The 22,319-nt window shown below is 43.3% G+C and overlaps 1 long non-coding RNA gene across 1 annotated transcript; it reads right to left on the bottom strand.

Annotated features, from left to right (window-relative positions):
• Positions 1-648: 648 nt before the first annotated feature.
• LOC310699205 lies at positions 649-8,322 on the bottom strand. Its single transcript, XR_014521996.1, has 3 exons — positions 8,230-8,322; positions 5,783-5,894; positions 649-830 (listed from the first exon to the last, which is right to left on the bottom strand). It is a non-coding gene; the product is annotated as an uncharacterized lncRNA (long non-coding RNA).
• Positions 8,323-22,319: the final 13,997 nt, after the last annotated feature.

The raw sequence follows: 22,319 nt of genomic DNA, 5'->3' as shown, positions 1-22,319 counted from the left end.
ATGGAGAACCGTGCAGTACAAACAAAGGGAAGTGTGTGGATGTAAGTAGAGTGGAGGAGAATCTCCTCAGCGTTCATCTCCAAGAGCTGTGCTAAAATACACACTACGTGCAGAGGCTGTTTTCCTGTGAAGAAACCAACTTCAAGTACCACTTCTCCTACTTTGACTTTCAAAATAGTTTCTGTGGGTTATGGGTTATGCACATTACATTTCACCAGAATGAGAGCTGCCTTATAGCAGTTCAGTAACTGTAAGCATTCAATTCAGATCTTCAGCTGAATGTGTGGCAAGGACCACCATGCAAGCCAGTCCTTGTGCAGCCTGTTAAATCAGGACTGAGGAACTTGTGGCTCTCCAGGTGGTGTTGGACTCCAACTCCCATCATCCCCAGCCATCCTGAAGGTCATGGATGATGGAAGTTGTGGTCCAATAACTTCTAGAGGACCACAGGTTCCCTAGCTGTGAACACATCCAAAACTATACCAAGTCATTCATGCTATCTAGAAGGAGATTCCTGTGAGTTCAGCCCAGATTCCTTCACAGATGTGGAGTGCAGGATTATCTACTATTGTGCTTGGATGGTCCTTTTATTCTGATAAAACCCTTTCAACTTTTACACTCATAGAAATCATTCCAATAACCTTCCTCTGAATGTTAAACAGATGCTGTCCTTTGGTATTGTTGGTTTGAAACTGTACATTCATACCTAAGATAACAAACAATGGCACATTTGTCTTCAGCGTTTTTCTCTTGCACTGCTGTCCTTTAGAATTACTTCAAGCGATTTCTGCATATTTTGTTGCTGAGAGCTCTCTGACAATGCGGCACACCTGGGAAATAATAGAAAAATCAGATTACACGAGTTTTGCCAGTGTGGAGAGCAATTAATGTAACAAGTGTGCTCCGAGGACTTCTCTGCAAAAAAGCCTAACAATGGCTAATTAATTTCATGGGTGCAAATGCTTGTTCCTCTTGGGCCAGATTTTCCTACTGTTCCACAGTAGGGAAAAGTAATTTTAAAAAAGGAAAGATGATAAAGAAAATATGAACTGAGGGAGAAGGTCAAAATGAACACTGATGTGTTTGAATAAGTAGAGGAGCGCAAGCAAAAATATGCAGTAGAAACCAGAGCATTGGGCAGGTCCCTGGACCTTGAGGATCATGTATAAGGACCCAGGCTCAGCTGCTAGGACCTCAAGTAAAATGTCTTGGGAAGGACCCAAGAGCCTACAAATGGACCTTGAGCTTGTGTGGAGGTTCTAGCAGGGGAGCACAGCTATCGTATACCCTTGACCGAAGAACGGTACACTCCTATCTGGGATGGTCGTCCTCTTCCACCGAGCGCACAGCTTCGAGAGGGACGCACATGGAGCGGTGAGGGAGGAAGGGGACACCCGCCTAGCCAGCCAGATCAGCCGAATCAACCCTGGTGATCAATGGGGTGACAGATGTCGCAGCCAGATCGCCCTCACATCTAAAACCCAAGAGCCTGGAGCACTGAAAACACAAGGCGCTTAAGCTTCAAGAGACCCAAGAGCCTGCATTACCACCACCATTTTAGACTGGACAAATGGTCTGACGCCACTTTCACAAGTTATTTCATGGTCATTATAGGAACAAATTGTCATGCTTAAAGCATGACTACACATTTTTCTCAAGTATTGTACCTTCAAGTTCCTTCGGCCCCCCAAGGAGCACAGAAGCTTGAAGGGCTATCATCATCATCATCATCATTATCATCACTGAAGGAATGATCAAGGCTCTCTCTCCCCAATGTCTTGTTCCAAAGCAACCCCCTCTTTCAGTGATTTTAACATAAAATAACCTGCCTTTTTCATATCATAGAACCCATGCCACTGTTATTGTGCTGATGATGACTGCTAGCTGCCCCCCAGCCTTAAAAAACAACAACAAGCCCCCCATACATTTACATTCCATTTTCCCTTCACAGAATTCAGCACAGTATGGGTATGTTAGGCTGAGAGCCAGTGACTTACTCATGACTGAGCAGGAATCTGATCCTGGTCCCTCCACTCCTTCATCAGCATTCAAATCCAACAAATCTAGCCACTGGGCTAGAAAATCCTCAAACAACATGCAATAATGGCTCAGCGCTTGATGTTAGCTGTATTAGCAGCAAATCTAAGCATTAACAGACCTAACCCATTAGTCTTTTCTGCTTCTTTGTTCAGCATCCCCAAGACCTTACCTAAATAGGTTTTTCTACTGCTAATCAAACCTATCCATTCTTAAGGAAATCAGCCCTGAGTGCTCACTGGAAGGACAGATTGTGAAGCTGAGGCTCCAATACTTTGGCCACCTCATGAGAAGAGAAGACTCCCTGGAAAAGACCCTGATGTTGGGAAAGATGGAGGGCACAAGGAGAAGGGGACGACAGAGGACGAGATGGTTGGACAGTGTTCTCGAAGCTACCAGCATGAGTTTGACCAAACTGCAGGAGGCAGTGGAAGACAGGAGTGCCTGGCTTGCTCTTGTCCATGGGGTCACGAAGAGTCGGACACGACTAAATGACTAAACAACAACATCTGCTAATTAGTAGATTGCAAGCCACTGCTTGGGAGAGAATCACTGTATGGTTGTACATCATTGGATACACATTTTATTTGGATTTCCACTCCCATTGCTCTGAATTAGAGTCCCATCCCACAACAAATAGCTCCTTATGTTAAATTTAAAGTGAATTTGGAGGGTCCTTCTTAGAACCATGGAAAGGAAAGTAATTATATAACATTCAGGAAACATCTGAAGACAGCTCTGAATAGTGAAGCTTTTTAAGGTTTAATGTTTTATTATGTTTTTATATATGCTAGAAGCTGCCCAGAGTGGCTGGGGCAACCCAGCCAGATGGGCGGGGTACAAAGAAACAATACAAATATATATATATTTTTTAGTAGATTTAACAACATTTCACTTAGAGGTTTTGTGCATCTCTAAGTCCTCACCAAATTTCGGCCACTGTGAAATTTGGGAGCAAAATTTCCGTGTCTGTGCTTAGAATAAGGAATTGGGAGAAATGCTAAGAGAATGAACAAGTTATACAATATTCCCAGGGCAAATTTCAAACTTCTCTATTATGATAAAAAAAATTCCTTCTGCATCCTGCACTATACTGAAGATTATGCACATTTTGTGAAAAATAAACAAACCCTGCACCAAAATTTAATGAACATCTGTTGAAGACTTTTGGTACACTTAGTCTGAATCAAACTAGGATATATTAAAAACAAAAACAAGCCCAAACTTTTTTCTTCAGTTTTAATAACAAAAATATGCTTTTGTTCAGCAATTTCCCTAAGAGGGTAGCAACATGGCTCCAGGCATAAAAATCCATTAACACAAGCAGATGTAACTCTCACAGCTAATTTCTCAATATGTTATATCCAATCTCTTTGTTGGACTGGTTTAAGGGAATGGGTAGTGTTTTCCACTAAATTGGGACATGAGCATAGATGAGTTCTACTTAACAGGGCTTTCTCTCAAATGCGGCTTGAATCATAGCATAACAAACCTGAAGTACTGGGAACTTCCTGACACCTTATGAAGCACCAGGCAGATCATATAGGGCCGTCTTGCCCATAGAAGCAAGTGGCATGGGGCGCCAGGGTGCCAAGTTCTGGAGGGAGCCAGGGAAGAGGGAGAGGCTGGGCGTGGCGCCTCCCGGCATCAGTTTGCTGCCCTCGCCCGCCTTGCTGAAGCAGCACCATTGCCTGCCTCCTCCAGCTCCACAAAGCTGCCAGCAGTGCCGTAAAAAGGTCGGCAACTCTGGGAAATGGTGTGTGTGTGCGCGCGTCAGAGGGATATTTGCACCACGGTGCCGGATATACTTAAGATAGTCCTGAGATCATATAATCTACCCTCCCCTGTTTTGTTACGCTTTACTCAAATTAGATATTCTTTTTTTAAAAAATCATTTCAACTCAAGTCGGAAAAGTCAACTCAAATTCCTCATGTCTTATCGCCATGTGCTGTTCTAGCATGAATTTTGGGGAGGCACAGGGGGATAAGGCGGGGAGAGAAAGTCCCATTGTGCTGGTGGGAGCCCATCCACTGATGTTCAATTGAATGCTTCCCAGTAAATGACTGTTTTCATGTGTATCATTACGAAGTTAGCCAACTAACATCTACTCAAAGTAGACCCATTGAAATCAATTGTTCTAAGTTAGCCATGCCTATTAGTTTTAATGGGTCTTCTCCAACTAAGACTCACATCGTCTACAGCCTTTTGCATTATTATTTTTTTAACGGCTCTCTTGCTGTTTCTCAGGTTAATGCACGAGTTGCCTAATGGTGCATAAGAATTTCACATCGTGTGTGAAATTCCATGCAAGCAATATAATGAAATGCTACCAACCTTGCCTGTATTGTGATTTCTTAAAGTCACATCATGGAGTTCTATGGATAGATAAAATTCCTTGTTCAATAGTATAGAGCACAGAGTGAGGGAAGCCCTAATACCTCGTAGGAAATATTTGTTTCTGTTTTGAATTCTGTTTGGCTAATGCATGGGAGTAGTCTTGAGGTAAGTAATTGTGCCTCTTGGGATCCTGATTAAGAATGTGATTTTATGTCAGGTGAGTGCAGCTGGGTCATGTTCAGGGATTGATTTCAGCATTGTCGTTATAATAAAAGAGCTTCTGGAGGCCTAATGAACCGAACTGTCAATGGAGATCAATGCGATTTTGTAGTAATGAAAAGCAGCTGTTTAACCTTTGTCTCCTTTATATAGCTTCTGGTCCCAGTTGCATGCCACAGATTGTAGGAATCAGAAGGCAGGAAGGAATCACAGGAGTGTTGTTGCACTTAGGTTCTACTTGCGGGTTTCTGGTCGCTGTCAGAACAGGATGCTGGACTAGATGGGCCTTCGTATGTTCTTAGTTTACTTTGGTCACCTCACAAGCATCTTTATAGAAGTGACACACAGTCCAGCCATCTAGATGCAGATATAATGCTGCCCTGAAGAAGAATGGAAGTGTTCTGAAGCGCCACCGTGTGTTCTGTGCCTATCTTAAGAGCAGGGGCTGATATTTGGAAAGATTTTCCACTTGGCTTTTCTGTGTATGAATTTGCATCTGAAAAAGAGACACATGAATGGTCACACTGGCTGCTTCTCTCAACAGGAGGGCGGGAAAGCATTTTGCAGTGTTTCTAGTCATTGAAACACCAGAGAGTGCTTGGTAACTCATCACTTGAGATTTTATACAGCTCACTTGCATGAATAATCAGTTATAGTGACTAACTTGGGGCAGCAACACTTGTAACAACTCTAAACAAGGAAAAGAAAGCTGTAATGCATGCCAGTAGAGTTGAGTTTCTTTTTTCTCTGTCCCATAAACAAGGGATAGGCAATGTGGTTCTCTCCAGATAACAATGGCTACATCTCCACCATCCCTGACCATTGAACATTGACCAATGCACCATATTATGAGGCCTCTCTTCTGATTGTCCAATGCACTGAGGGTGTGTAGGGAATCTAACAGCACAAACCTATAGATGTCTACTCACAGGTATGTCCCATTGATCTCAATGAAGCTTATTCCTAGGTGAACGTGTATAGAAGTGCAACCTAAATGTTATGAGTAGGTAAGGTTTTGTCAAAATAATAAAAGAAAAGGAAACAAAGTTAAGAAGACAAAAAATTGAATGAGAAATAAATTATAGTGCAAGTATTCAGGATAATGTGGTTAATAGACAAGGAAAACTATCGAGCAGCTTTTTCCCACATGAAATTTTAGTGGTAGAGACGACCAGTTCACAAACTCACCATAATCATCCATGCAATTATTTCTCAAGCCTCTCAGGATACACATTAATGTGTGCTGCATGGTTTATGATTTGGGACCTTTGAGGATGATGCTGGAGTGTTCCCACATTTTCTGCAGTTAGAGCGGCACACCTCTCAGTCACTGTGATTATGGGAAGAATATCTGGGTGGCTGATCTTACCTTACATTCATACATTCCAGTAATGTCAATGTGAAGGAACCATAAGCATAAAATCATAGAACTGTAGAGTTGGAAGGGACCATGAGGGTCATCTAGTCCAATTGCCTGCAATGCAGGAATCTTTTGCCCAATGTGGGGCCCAAACCCATGACCCTGAGATTAGGAGTCTTATGCTCTACCAACTGAGCTATCCCCAGCATGAGATGAAGCATGTGGTTCTTTTTCCCAAACATCGATGACAGACGTATGAATCAACCTGCTGGACTGGGAGAAGAAGCAGCGAGCAGTGGAAACACTTTGCAATGACCAAGAACTGTTACAACTGACACAAAGCAAGGAAGGTCCATACAGTTTGTCCAGAATTCTTCTTCCTCCTTCCCAACTAACTGCATTGCACTTAAGAATGGATTATGGAGATGCTGGAGAGCACAACCCTGTTCAGAGCAAGATCAAACTCAAGCGCAGAAGTTACCATATTTTTCGTCCCATAGGATGCTCCGTCCCATAGGACGCACCTAGTTTTTTGGGGGGGAAATAAAGGAAAAAAATTCCCCCTTTATTTCCCCCCCCAAACCAGGTCGGGGAAATTGAACCAGGTTGAGGAACAGCGGGATGGCGGGGCTGCGCCTCCTTGCTGTCCCCCGAGCTTGTGGGGCTGGCCGATGTCTGTCCGGCGCGCGGGGCGCTCTGCTTCACGGTGCCCCTCGCGCTGGGCGGCAGGCTGCTATCCGCAGCATAGGGAGCCGTGCGGGAACTCCCGCAGGGCTCCCCACGCTGCGGATGTCTGTCTGGTGTGCAGGGCGCTCTGCTTCAGGGACCTCCCGCAGGGCTGCCTAGGCTGCGGATGTGTTCCCGAAGCGGTGGGCGCTCTGCTTTCAGCGAGCCCGCCGCTCCGGGAAGCAGGCTGCTATCCGCAGCCTAGACAGCCCTGAAGGACCTCCTGCAGGGCTGCCTAGGCTGCGGATGTGTTCCCGAAGTGGCGGGCGCTCTGCTTTCAGCGCGCCCGCCGCTCCGGGAAGCAGGCTGCTATCCGCAGCCTAGACAGCCCTGCAGGACCTCCTGTAGGGCTGCCTAGGCTGCGGATGTGTTCCTGAAGCCTGGAGAGCGAGAGGGGTCAGTGTGCACCGACCCCTCTTGCTCTTCAAGCTTCAGCGAAAGCCTGCATTCGCCCCACAGGACGCACCCAGATTTCCCCTTCATTTTTGGAGGGGAAAAAGTGCGTCCTATGGGGCGAAAAATACAGTAATATATTTCAGCATACTAGAGGTGGTGAACTGATGCAGTGGATGAGGAGAGATTATGTTTCCACTCATTCTGCTTCTGCATAGGCCCCATGTTCTCTCAGTGAACCTGCACTGCATTTCTCCCTGCAATATTCCCCATGTTTATTCACTACAGAAACAGCATTTGACAAATTTGCAGTGAGTTGTCAACAGCTCTTAGAACAATAGTCCTTATTAAACTCTGAAGCCCCCCCGGGTCATGATCTTTCTCCCCTCTGCATTTGTATTCATGCCTTCTAGATGGAAAAGACAAGCTAGATAAATTCTGATAATATGGAGGGCTTCGGCTTGTACCTGAAGAAGTGACCTTCGTGAGCCAAAGGTTTGTGTGTAATAAATTATTTGTTTGCTCAGGTATTATCTGTAGTATTTTTTGGTGTAGCAGTGAATGCTCTTAGCCTATCAGAAAATTCTGGGAGCTGAAAGCTATAGAGAACATAAATCTTCCCCATAAAGAAACCGGGTGAAACATCACATTGAAACTTAGCATGGCTCTCAACAGGAATAATAAAACTGTCAGTTTCAGCATCCTTATATAAATGTTCCCAATCTTCTTTTATTTCTTTTTGTGCTTTAGGTATGTATGTATACAGAATGGCCAAACATTTGTGGCATCTGACTGCATTTCTCAGAACATGAGAGCCTGATTTCTTACCATATTGACTTGCTGTCCCCCAGCTTCTGCAAATGGGCCACTTGAATAACTAAAAGAAATTTGACATTTTGTTCTCATATCTCCAAGACGGTATGTATGCATTTTGGGGGAGGTTGGAGAGAAGTATCTTAATCCAAGTATGTTGCCTTGTAAAGCTTGAACCTTTTGTTGTTCAGATTGTCAGCTAATTTGAGTTTTGCCTTCCTGATTTGACAATGATTCGCCAAGCAGCAAACTAGGGACTCCGAAAAAGAGCAAATAAAATACCATTTAAAAAAGAAGGCAGAGCAAGTAGTACAGAGAATGACACAATATTATAATTTAGTACTATGGCTTGGAAACTAACTAGCCCTTCTGTTTAGGGATGGAGCAAGGATCCATTAGACTCTATCATAGGTTTGAAGAAGCATCATGATGGCAGTTTGAAAACTTTGTGCTGTGCTTTTAAATCCTGACAATTGGGGGCTTCAGAACATAGTGCTGGGAGGAAGAAGTGCTGAGAGGGAGCAGGGCATGCTCCCATCACCCACCAGCTGATAGGCAGCTGGCAAAGCACCTTGTCCTAGCAAAAGAACCCACTTTCAATTCAGGATTCTTGCTTTGTAGCTTTACCCTTGTAGTTCCACACCCACACCATGTATGACAGGTGTAGGGCGTATGAATTTTGCTGCCTATAAATGGCTTTGAGGGCCAACTGGGGAGGCCTGGTGGGCCAAGTCTGGCCCATAGGTCCCCCACCCTGCATTACAGGCTTATCTTGGAGTATGGAGGTATATACTTCGAGGTATAGAACATAGCCATCATGGCCAATAGCCATTGATAGCTTTGTCCTCCATGAATTTGCCTAATCTTTTAAAGGCACCCAAGTTGAGGGCAGGGCCTTTTTGTGTGTGCCTCTTATGTACTGTACATCACCTAGTAACTGGAGGCTCAACAATAACACTCTGCATAGCATTATTCAGCAATGTACTGTGCAATGATGCACCAGGCTACTGAGTACCAAACAATCCTTACCCTTTTGATAAAGTGAATTCATCCAATTCTGTGTTGGGAAGATGCCTTTTCAGTGCAGCCTTTGTGCCTTTGGAAGCCAACCCCTTAAAAGCATTTCCGAGTAAAAGTTCTCTACTTCTCTGAGGGACAATATTAATTGTTACATTATTGCCCCACTTTTCTTGTGTTAAAGGTACCCCTGCCCGTACGGGCCAGTCTTGAGTTGTGCGCTCATCTCACTCTAGAGGCCAGGAGCCGGCGCCGTCCGCAGACACTTCCGGGTCACGTGGCCAGTGTGACATCGCTGCTCTGGCGAGCCTGCACCAGCGCAGCACACGGAACGCCGTTTACCTTCCCGCTATAAAGCGGTACCTATTTATCTACTTGCACTTTTAAGGGTGCTTTCGAACTGCTAGGTGGGCAGGAGCTGGGACTGCAGACGGGAGCTCACCCCGCCACGGGGATTCGAACCGCCGACCATACAATCGGCAAGTCCTAGGCACTGTGGTTTTACCCACAGCGCCACCCGCATCCCACTTTTCTTGTGTTAGAGGAGAGCAAATGAAAACAAGGAAGAGACTGATGGCATCTTAAAGACTAACGATTGTATTATGGCAGAAGCCAGGGATAGTCAAAGTATTTTGGACTACAACACCCAATGGCCAATGGTTGAGAATGATAGGAGTTGTAGCCCAGCAACATCTAGAGGGCACCATGTTGACTGCACTGCAATAGACTTCCACTCAAAGCTTATACCATAATAATTTTAAGACTCCAAAAGTCTATTTATTGTAATTGCTGCAACTGACTAACTGTGGCCAGTGCAAGTCTGCTAACATTGTTCTTGAGGCCAATGCAGGTTTAACTATTTTCACATACCCTGCACTGCATAATGAGAGGGCCAGTACCAGTCAGTGTTTCTGTAGTATGATCCAGGCGACCAGAACTTGAGCTGTGCGTTGAATTGGTAAATGAAGTAGATAGACACAAAGTTTGTACCTATAATTTCAAGTTAGAACTAGCTGAGGGCAGAAATTGGCTAGAGGTAGAAATGATTTAGCTTCCAAAGACATGAGCTGAAAAAGTAGCTGCTTCTTGCTTCGAGAATGCTCTCATTCTCAAAACTATTTTTGTGGCATTTTATAGCAGTGTGTAAAATGTTTATAGGCTAAAGTGTTGCCACAGTCATAAGCAAGCCTTGCTTTATGATGAATGTAGAGGCATCAGCATTGTGCTGTGGCATTGAGTCTGTGTGTCGGAAATGTACATTGTTGCTTTTAAACTTCCAACAAGGCATAAACCAGCATACAGGGGGCATTCTGTAAATATCTGCATATATTTTATCATTTGACTTCATTTTCAAAAATCTAGTACTGTAATTTGGCTAATACAATGAGGACTCACAGCAACAGAAGCGCCATGCTCCCAGATTTCTTTTCTTTTTTCTAAAGAAGTGAGTCTCTAGATGTTGTAGAGAGAAAGTTATTAAGCAAACTATGCAGGTATCCATCTAAGTTATTCCTGTGACAATAGGCAGCCTGGCTTGAATTTCTGAACTGTGATAGTACCCACAGGCTAGAACCCCAAGGTTCCTGTGCTGGGAAGAAACCCCTCCATCATCATTCTCTTGTGTCTGTAGTCTTGCTTACTTGCTTTAATATTATGATTGGGAATAAGAGGAGGGAAATGAATTATAAGGACTGCTGCCTTTTAAAATCCACTTTACTTTTGAAGATTTTTTATGCATCCTACTTTATTAATATCTTGTTGGCATCTGTTTGTCTCAAGAGACAACAGAGTGCACTTCTGGGGGTGAAGTCAAACTGCTACATTAGCAGCACCCAAGTGACCTTCCCAGGGTGCAAGCCTGGCCAGTGTGTATGGAGGTTTTCGGCTATCCAGACGACAAGACCCCACTCTCAGCCTCACTGGTGTGGTCCAAAGGAAAGCAAAACAATACATTTGGCATCAGCTTGACTGCAGGAGCTGCTGGAAGAAGCCTTCTTTGTATTTAAAAAGGCTGAAACAAGGAGGCACACCCTGTCTTTATTTGTATGGGCAATACTCCGTGCTCTGTGAAGACAGATTTTGAACCTGGATATTTGGAAGGCCCCTCTCACTTTCCAGGAGAAACTACCGTATTTTTTGCACCATAACACTCACTTTTTTCCTCCTAGAAAGTAAGGGGAAATGTCTGTGCGTGTTATGGAGGGAATGCCTACGGGAGGCATGCCTACGGATTTTCCTCCTCTAAAAACTATGTGCGTGTTATGGTCGGGTGCGTGTTATAGAGCGAAAAATACGGTATATCCTGGAGGCAGGGGGAGGTCTCAGCTTCTGGCAGAGGCTTAATTTGGGGATGAGTCCTCTCCACACTTGAGAGGGGTGAATCCTGATGAGGAGTCAGTTGGCAACCCTTACCTAGCTAGGGAGCTTAGGAAAGTGCTGATTAGATGCTGGCAACACTTGACCTGTTCTGTGTTGATTTGGGCTCTAGCCTTTTATTCTCTTCTACCCAAGAACCAATGAGAGGGAAGGGGTGGGGCCTGCCAACAAGAATGTGGAAATCCATACCAACCTGACCTCAGGAATATCAGAACAAGCAGAAATTGCAGTATTCAGGCGTTCTGATGTTGGCAAAAATTTGCAACCCAAAGATTCTTACAAACATGGAGAGGCATGTTTCTCTTCAGTGCCATTATCTATGAGAAGAAAAGTCTTCCATAATAACTAGGAAATTACAGCCATGATAAAGGTAAGTTGGACATGGAGTTTATTCAGTGTTGACATTCTGTTTATGCAACAGACATTTGGTTGCAGAATGGAGCTTCCCCCTTCTTTGCTTCCCCCATGCATCCTCAACATTTGCTTCAGAGGGCTAGATTCAACTCCTTGTACTTTCCTGAGGTTTTAGAGATGTTCACATATTACATTCAATGAGTGTACAATCTGCGTACCTGTGTGCATGAAAAGCTGAGCTGTACGATTCAATGAGTGTACAGTCTTTCTCATAAATGTTTGTTCATGTGTACGGAAAGCTTGTATCTGTGTTCATTGCAACGCGTGAGCAAGCCCTTTGTCATAAAATAATTATGTCCAAAAGCCTATGTACCATTTCCTTCTAGAATAATCCTTGCATGATTGCTGGGCAAGAAAGCTTTATTTCTGTCTCCTGTGGTATATATTCTGAAGGGAGTGCTATCTAAATGTCTGTCTATCTCATTACAGAACTATACAAATGATTCTGTTCAAAATGTTGCTTATTCTGAACAACATTAAGATTCTCTTGAATGGCAATTGAAACCAAACTATATTAGGTAAAATTTAGACTGTAGAAGCATTTAAAAGTATATTTTATTATCATGCATTGCTGAAGTACTTAGCTTTTAAAATTCAATTATTGTTTTACATTGCAGCTGTCAGCTCATTCACCCTTCACCCACACAAATTTTTACAATGTTCCCTTGTGGCTTCTCCTGCCTGAAAGGGAAGTTGCTCTTTCAGGAGTGAGTTAGATAAGCAGTGGGAGACAGTTGTGGCGGAGAAACGACTCAGGACAGTGTTTGAATTTATTAAGTAGGAACAGTAGAACTGAAGAATTTTAAATGAAATGCTTATACAGTTAACTTAAATGCTTATACCACTGGCATTCTTACAGCAGGACAGATGATTAACATTTCAATGGCAAAGAATAATGAATATGAATCTGGCATGTGTGTTGTTTTAATTTTATACCACAACTTGGTAGTAGTGAAAATCTCAACTTTTAGATCCTCAAAATATAACCCAGGGAGTTTGGTGGAATGCTATGTAAATAGCAGTCCCTTGGATGTTCAAAACATCAGGGCTTCCTTGCAAATAACTGTGGATAAATTTGATAGTACTTGAAGAGAAAAAGCTATTGCTGTGCTGTTAATAAAGATAATACCAAATCATGTGGAAACTTTGCTCTTGGATAAACTTCTGTCACTACGGATATGCATATAAGCTGACATATTACAAATTTTTGTTAAACAAAATGGGACACCAGCTAATTCTATAGTTGGCATTCGTCTGTTTTGATAGAGAATGGAGTGCACCTCCAGGGGTGAAGTCAAACTGCTGCATTAGCAGCACCAAAGTGGCCTCCCCAGGGCACAAGCCTGGGCAGTGTGTGTGGAAGTCCTGGGCTACAGGGTGGGAACCAAAGGTGGACAAACTACCTGAGAAGGAGCATAATGTGTTGCCTACCAAAGGTACTACCCCTCCCCTAACACCAGCTAATTCTATGATGATTGATTAATTCCACTATGCCATATCATGGCTACGTGATAGACAACTATTTCTCTGTCTGTCTCTCTGTCTGTCCATGTGGCCCTTAGAGGGTGGGATGAGTGGGCATTTGCCAAGGCCTGAAGACAGTGCTATGCTTTCCATTTCATTCTAGAATACTGTATCTCTGTTTTCATGCCCTGCTTCTTCCAGTTGAGGTGGGTCCTTTCAGTGGTGCAATGTCTGCCTACCCCATCCAGGATCCAGCATTTATTTTATCTATTTATCCATCCATCCATCTATATAATCATCACCCAGCAATTAGGTAGTAGATGTTATTAGATAGAAAAAGATACATTTGAGTTTAGCCACTTGCTAAAGGATGTCCTAAGTACAAAACATCTAGGACCAAGCTCATAGATTCTATGACTATTTTTTTTAAAAAAATATATTTTATTAATTTTCCATACATTCATACCACATTACAATTTCTATTAAATTTCCCGTTTTTGACTTCCTTCGGCTTCTCTGCCAATCATCCAAATTCTAACTTCTTTAATTACACATTTCCAAATTTTGCTATTGCCTTTATACCTACCCCCCACTTCTATTTTGCCTTTTTACAATATTTCTTATGCTGTTACAGAGCTTCTCTAAATGCCACTAGCGTTATTCCATTATCACTTGTACATTCGCAGTATTCAACTGATTTTCCCCAGTCCTCGATGAACTTTTGATCTCGTAGATATCTGATCTTCCCAGTCAGTTTATCAAGTTCTGCATAGTCTATCAGCTTCATTCTCCACTCCTCCAAAGTTGGTATTTGTTCTTGTTTCCATTTCTGGGCCAGTAATATTCTTGCCGCTGTTACTGCATATTGGAAAAGTTTATGGTCCTTTCTATTTAAAAATTAGATTCTATGACTATTATGTCATTTTTTAAATCACCATGTGCTATTTGGTCACATAAGCTACCCAGTATTGTTTTTGTTTGCATCTGTCTGTTTCGAGACTCAACGGAGAGCGCTTCTGGGGGCGAAGCCAAATCACCGGTCAATCACAGCACCTGTTTTGGCTGCAGAGACTGGTAACTCACAACTGCTGCCTCCTGTGTTGTTTTTGCTGAGCACCAAAGTGACCTTCCTGGGGTGCAAGCCTGGGCAGTGTGTATGGAGGTTGTAGGCTGCCCAGATGACAAGACTCCCCTCTAGCAGTGGCGTAGCGTGGGTTGTCAGCACCCGGGGCAAGGCAAGTAATTTGTGCCCCCTAACCCGTGGATTTTGCGCCCCCTAACCCGTGGAGCGCGCCCCCCAGATGTTGCGCCAGGTGCGGCCGCCCCCCCTGCACCCCCACGCTACGCCACTGAGTGCCACGCTTAGCCTTTGTGGCCAGGAGCCATCGCGAGCATATTTTAAAGAGGTCTAGAAAGGGAGAACCCCCCTCTCTTTTCCCAGCCCCCACCCTCGAAGATGATGGTGGCGGTGAATTAAATTTGTATACCGCCCTTCATCCATATATCTCAGGGCGCTTCACAGCATAAACATGGCCGTTCACATCCTGCACCGGGTCTTTCCGCGCTCCCCACGATGCCCGCCGGCTACCGAGGATCAGACCCCAGACCCGGGCTTTGCGCAGGGGGGTGTCTATTCCCTCTGTGCGCCAGGTGCCTCCAGTGAGGCTGAAGGGCAGAGGGATGGGTGCTCCTGACAGATTTGGATTTTTATGACTTTTTTGTATTAGGCTTCTGCATTCTGGCCATCTTTTAGCGCAGTGTTTCTCAACTGGGGGCCATATGGCTCCCTGGGCCCTCCCCCCAGGATATTCCAAGGGGGCCACAGATGAAAATCGTGTAAATGGGGCGGGTACGGCACGAGACTGGGGGGGGGGGGCAGAGAGAGAAGTGAGAAGTGAAGAAAACAGAAGTGACCTAGAGAAATAAACAAGAAAAAGACGTTGCTGTTTCTTTGCAAGAAGTGCTGCTAGAGCTGCAGAACGAAGTAGCAGCCAGAGTAACTTTCAGTCAAGAAAAACACCGTTTTTGGATAAAGTGTACAATATCTTTAAAGTTTCCACAGCTTTGGGATAAAGCAAAATTGTTTTAGTGGCATTTCCTACGTCTTACTTAGTAGAAGGAGGTTTCTACCTGGCCTGAGCAGTCTGAAGGGCGGGGGGGGGGGCAGCAGAGCGTAGAGGAGAGGGTCCCTGCCTAACCCCTTTCCCACCAGCCATTATCCAACTCAATATTATTCCAGGCTGAGCCTGCTTCTCTCAGCCCCGGGAAGCCATGAGTCAAGAGAGAGCCGGAGAGCCAGCGCTGAGAGCCGGAGCCAGCGGCGCCCCCTTCTGCCGGTAGACCCTCGCCCGCCCGCCGGCTTCCTCTCGGAGGGTTTAGGCGCAGCGAGGCCCCTTGAAGCTCTCCTCCCTCCCAGTCGGCAGAAGCAGCTGCCGCCTGTGGCTGGGCCGAGGGGATGGCGTCGGCGTCGGGGTGCGGAGGCTGCCCGTGCCCGGCCAGGCATCGGTGGCGGCGTCGGCGCTGCTGCAGCGGCTGCTCCTCCTGCGAGCAGTGAGTGGAGCGCAGCCGCAGCAGCGGCGGGGGGCGCGCGCGCGCTAGGGCGCAAGGCTGGCGGCGCCGGGGGGGGAGCCCGGCGGAGGAAGGAATTTGTCCCTTCCCTCTGGACTTGCGCCCCCCCCCCAGATGTTGCGCCCGGTGCGGCTGGCACCCCTGGCACCCCCCACGCTACGCCACTGCCCTCTAGGCCTCATTGATGTGGTCCAAAGGAAAGCAGAGCAATACATTTGGCACTAGCTTGGCTGCAGGAGTTGCTGGAAGGAGGCATACAGGGCTTCACCCGACCATCTTAGGTTCTCCACTCCAGATTTGTGTAGTTTACTCCCTAACTTTTTCTTCTCCTGAAGGTGTCCTGTTAGGTGCCTGGTAACTGCTTGGTTTTTTTACTATAGGAGGTTCATCAGTATGGCTTTTACTCTCCATGAATATTTGTATTTCACCATAGGAACATAGGGAAGTGCCTTAGACTAAGTCAGATCCTCATTCCATTTATCTCAACATTATCTACGCTGACTGTCAGAGGCTTTCCAGGTTTTCAGACAGGGGTCTCTCTCCCCACCAAATCTGGGGATTGAAACTAGGAACATCTTGCAGAAATAGTGCAGGATAGTACGCACCCCGGAAATGATCTCTTTCAGCTTCTGCCTTCTGGAAGAAGGTACAGGGTTATAAAGACTAGGACTAGCCGCCTGAGAAACAGTTTTTATCCAAATACAATTTTGGTTTTAAACGCAGTGTAAGGTAGTCTCTGTGGGAGTATATTGTATTTAATTATGGGGTATCAGAGTTTTTAGGGGGTTAACCAGGCTGGGATAGCTGGGATAGTAGACTTGTTGGTTTTTGAATGTCTGATGTAGTTTTTTTAAATTTCGTTGTTCTGTATGGGACAACAGCAATAAAGATTATCGTATCGTAACTTCTATGTCTAAGTACTGGCCCTTCATCATCCAGATATTTGACAACGTACCTGCAGATCTTTTTATTCAGGAGATCCACTTTTGTGTACTTTTACTATATATTGCCTTCCCATCCCCCTTTCCTCTGTTTAAACTCTTTTAATTGAATTTTTTGGTGAATTTTTTGTATTATGTAAAGTATCTTGAATGCTTGAAAGCATTTTATTATATTATGACAAGCCGGCTGTGCACTGCGGGTCAAGGTGGTAGGGTGATACATAAATTATCTATGGTGAGAGTTGGTGAATATAATCCTTCTGGAAAACACTTGATAGGTAGCAACTTTAAATTATCAACAGTACATAAAGAATGAATAGCTAACATAGGCTGGGAAGCCACTTTAAATTTTAGGATGAGAGCACAATTACATAACAATTATTATATATATCTGAGCCCCCTCTAGGCTGCCATTTTATTTTACAGATGGATTCCGCAACAAGTGATTAACTCAATAATATCCAAATATCCACTGATGAAGGGACTCATTGATCTGACTGGCATTTCACTGGAACTGGGAGAGACAAAAATCCTTCAGCTGGGACAAAGTCAAGAAGTGACCCTGATTCACATCAAGAGATGACTTGACTTTGACCTAGGTCATTTGGAAAGTACTGTGTACAAATTGTTTCTATATTTGATTCTTTTGATAATTCTTCATTTCATCAGAGTTTCAATCCTGGATTCCTCACCTATGCCAAGGAGATAAAGAACTAGACAACTTTTAGAAGGCATCTGAGGGCAGCCGTATATCAAGTAGTTTTAAATGGTTGAGGTTAAGCATGTTTTTATATGTGCTGGGAGCCACTTAGTGTGGTTGGAGAAAACCAGCCAGATGGGCAGGGTATAAATAACAATTAAGATTGCAAGTGGCGACTGGTGCGCACTGGAGCTGGTAGGGCAGAAGGCAGGGAGGTCAACAATAGGGGGAAACAGAGTCAATGAAAGACAGAGGCAAGTAATGCTACTGTTGTGCTCCATCCCCCTTCCTCCTAAAGGCAACTCTGAGACTAAGGAGATGGAGGAAGCTGACCATTTAGGCCGCTGGCTAAAGGGGGCTGGCTAAAGCCAGACTGAGGGCAACCTCCATTGGAAGATTGTACTGAACATTATTTCCTGAAAGCATTTTCTTTTTTAAAAAACCCCAAACCCCTCAGAGCTACATTTTATAATGCATTTCTCTTTCAAGTGGCATTTTCTTTTCTTCCTCTTTTTATTCCACAGACTTTTCCCCATTAATGTTTATGAGCAAATAAAAGAAAATAGCTAGCTAGGGCTGCTGGAACTTTCAGAACGGTTCAGTTATGACCCCATCTAATTTAACGTAATTCATGAATCTTTCTTTTAAGAACATTTTCCTTGTGATGGGGTTTTGATTTGAAAGATATGAATAAAAATGGAAATTAGTTTAACTCCTAAATGAGGTGGCCCTTATCATTCTTTCAACTGGGAGGTGTTAAATAACAAAGGTTTAAAAGAGACTGGAATTTTTGAAAAGGCAGTAGACATAGGGTTGTATCTAGAAGAGCTTCTTTCATCAGAAACAGCTGTCTGCTGATGAACATAGCTTCTCCACCACAAGTGCCTCTGGATCCAATCAGTTGTCTAGGGATGAGGGGCACATGTCCCATCCTATGTATTTTTAAAAATGTATCATTTCCCTTGATCCCACTCAGTGGATCAGTCACATTTTGTGGATCAATTGATCACATAAAGCTTTAGTGAACCAAACGGCTGTACGGTTAAAACACCAGTTATCTCAGTTCAAATACTGTTCTATCTTGATAGTTAGGACGTTTTATTTTATTTGGGATATTCGTGGCAAGTGAAAATGATGACCTTAGAAGTTTGTACTTTTCAGGCCCAAGGTTGGCATGATGCCCTTGCAGAGCTCCATGGCACACATGTGCATGCCCACAAACTGGGCATTGCAACTCCACAGCTGGTATGTCCTTGCACACCAAATAATAATAATAATAAATTTCATTTGTACCCTGCCCTCCCCTGCTGGAGCTGGACTCAGAGTGGCTAACATCATATAAAACACAATATGCATAAAAACAAACAATCGATTAAAATGCATCCCAAAATTAATTCAAATAAATTAAAATTAGACATTGCATACACGCAGAGAGAGAAACAGAGACACAAATACATTGCTTCGCTGTCCCCCTACTGCTCATCTATCTGGTCAGGGGGCTGGGGGCCCACCAGAGAAGACTTTGTGGGGCCCAATCAGGCCCTTGAACCACCAGTTTTCCCCTCCTGTTGTACAGGACCAGCCAATTAATGGTGACAACAGATATTTAATGTAGCAGGCCTCTCAAATTTGCAGTAAAGGTGACAACCAATTTGCTTCTGGTAGAAGCCAGAATTGCTTAGTGCTTAGTGCTTAGTGCTTACCTAAGGGGTAAAACTGTTATTTTTATATTTAGTAAAATGAAATGGGTATGAGGAAGAATGAAAACCTACCGTATGTAGGAAGCTTTTGTTGGATACTTCAAAAGGCAATGACCTTAAACCTTTGGTAATTTTCAGTGGCTGAACTTTTTCTCCCCCCACTGACCAAATCCCAAACCTTTTGCCTATATATAAATACGGAAAGCTGTTTCCTAGCTCCTGAAAATTGATATTGGATCTGCCAGTCTAGTAGTGGTCATTCTTCTGTTACAGACACAAATCTTATGCTGATAAGCAAATTTAAAAATGGCAAAAGTTCTGGAGACAGGGTTTAAGAAGAGAAAATCATAAATGAAAATTTATGTAAGCTTAAATAGGATTCCAGGCTGTAGTGATAAGTATTGTTCAGTTCCGTGAAGGAGTGAGTACTGGTTTTGTGCTGTCTTTGAAAGAGATAGCATTCATCTTTATTTGCACTACAGCTTTCAATAGAATGGACTTAAAAGGCAAGACATTATGAGCCACACTCTATCTGCAGTGGGAAGGACAAGCGGATTTTATCAGAAGCAATAGGTATTCGTGGTTTTGGTAACCATAGAAAACTCAAGATGCATTTTGAATGGGAAATGTTTCATCTTAAAGGAAACCAGAATCCTGGAATGTATAACTTCAACAACGGGAGGCAGCTGAGCTGCAAAGTAATGTTGCACTCTTACCTGTCTATTTGGAATATATTCCTGTTTGATCTTGGGCATAAGTTACCATATTACAAATGGGTTTTATCCCAGAGCCAGGATTCTCTAGGCAGTAGTGAATCATACCTCTGGGATTTTATCCATATGTCCCTTTTAATAGGGTAATCATGGAATTAATAATAGGATATTAACGTAATCATGTTCTTTTTAAATAAATGAACATTTATTAAGGAACATGGTATGTCTGAACATATGCGCAGCCCAGGAGCTTGTTTTGTGCGTAGACCTTTCACATCAAAATCCACTCCTGATTTCCTACCACTTTCTTTTGTTTCATCAGCTTCTTTCTTTCCTTTTCCTTTTTCCTTTTGTAGGGGAGAAGCCCTTTTGTTTGAGTAAGACAACTGGGAATAAGAAACTCTGGCTGATCTGCTGTAAATCACTCAGAGATCCTGATCTAACATCTCTCCACTACTCTTGAGATTTGCCATACTCCACATAGCATCTGTTGTTTGAGCCAGGTAGGACACCTTCCTTATTTGCTTAACTTATGGAGATGGGGCAGAGGGCTGCTCCTGTGAGCTTTGCAGCGAAGTAGTTCCCATGATCGCTAGCATCCCTGTATGCTGGCACAGGTATGTGCAGCAGTATCCTAGGTCTGAGGCCCTATGAAAGGCTTCCCAGGAGTCTTCCTTACATTCATCTGTAGCTCAGCAATTTTGGGAATGGGATATGCCATGAAAGACTCCTCAGTCAGGATCAAATCCCAAATAGACTGGGCAGGGGGATGGCACACACTTAAAATGGATTATTATCATGATATGTCAAGCTCCATATATGTTTTGACTAATATAGCAATTCTATTTTTTAAAAAACACCTATTTGTAAAAATATGTATTTTAAGTTGCAGCAAGAAGCTCCAGGATAATTCAAGGCTTGGCTACTCTGTAGTGTTGAGAAAGTAACACATGCATGCACAGTATTAAAAAACTTCAAATTCTCTTTTGGGAAATTGGAATGATTGTCAGAGTCATGAAAAATGAAACAAATGTTGTTAGTTACTGAAGAACATGATGACATAGAACAATATGTTCATAAACAATGGCCCAATTCAGAGGTAACTATCTCAGTCCGATAAATTTTTAGCAGTCTGAGTATGGAATTTGAACCCACATAGTTCCTCCTCAGCTCTCCCCATCACTCCTCTTCTTCTTTCCAAGTTTTGAATAAGAATTGTGATGTGTTAAACCACAATTTTCTGCAATGTCCAAAGTAGTAAACTGCAGCTTAATTGCTCCTGACTAACCAGGATGTGATCATTTTTTTTAAGAATTCCAGAAAATCAGCCTCCAGAGGAAAACCATATTAGCTATCTCAAATGATGTCAAAAAATAAGGTTTTGTATGTGATTATTTGATAATGCACAAGTTATGATCGACTGTCTGCATCTCATCCTGCAGGGCATTGCTTAATTTAATGATTGATGCCTTTTCCAAATCCTGATTCTTGTCACGTTCATTGTTTTGGTTGTGAAAAGTTCATGAATGGGACCAATGAATTCAAATACTGTGAAAAAGATTTACAGGAAATGATTTACATGTTCAACCTTCTTCAATGTGGCTGCTTTTAGTAAACCTCTTTCTTCTTTATGCTACATCCTTAAACTGCAAAACTTTTGTTTTCCCATTCTTTGTTGTCTTTAGACACAGTGTATGCACTATTCATGAAGGCTTTTAGTGTTTCAGACAAGGTAATATATAAAATTCCATTTTTTATTTTTGTCTGTTCCATTTCAGCTTCTTGTGCAGGTTTGAATTAAGGCTCTTTTTCCTGCTGGTGAACTTTGCCCAAATTTGCTTCTCTCCAAAAGAGTTCACTGCCAGGATGCTATTAAATTCCAACTGCATTCCCCTTTTTTGACATTATGCATAGAACTCCATTAGGTCCCCATATATCAATGAGTGCTTGAAAGTGATGTTGACATTGCATAGTGTGTCTTAGTTTACACACATAAAACACTTTTTTTAGCAGCAATGTAATGGGTTTGTTTTTAATAATGGGGTGTATATATCATCATAAACGGCACACAAATTTAACGAAATATTTTAGGAAGAGGCTAAATTGGACCATGAAAAATGCACAAGGGCTATAAATCACACAGGAGTTTAAATAATTATTATAAAGAACACTGGGCTTCATTATAGACTGTGAAAACTTTGACGGTGGCTATTAAAATAAAATATATCTGCTGCTCATAAGGCTCAAAAGAAATATGGCATTGCATAAAACAATTACACTGAAATATCCAGCAGTTCACAACTTGAGATCTTCCCAGATATTAACTATTGGTGCTTTTGCCAATGTGGTGCCCTCCCGATGTGTTGTACGCCAACTACCATCAAACCCAGCATTGGCACTGGCTGGGGCTGATGAGAGTTGTAGTCCAAAACTTCTAGAGGGCAGCACATTGGCATAGGCAACACTATAAGCATGGAGAAGATGCATGGTTGTGCCAACAGAGCCTTCTCCTTTGAGATGGATGACCTGGTCAAAATGTG

The sequence above is a fragment of the Podarcis liolepis genome, assembly GCF_965112155.1.
Source record: "Podarcis liolepis genome assembly, chromosome: 2".
Taxonomy (NCBI): Eukaryota; Metazoa; Chordata; class Lepidosauria; order Squamata; family Lacertidae; genus Podarcis; species Podarcis liolepis.
This window is presented reverse-complemented; position numbering and strand designations above follow the sequence as displayed.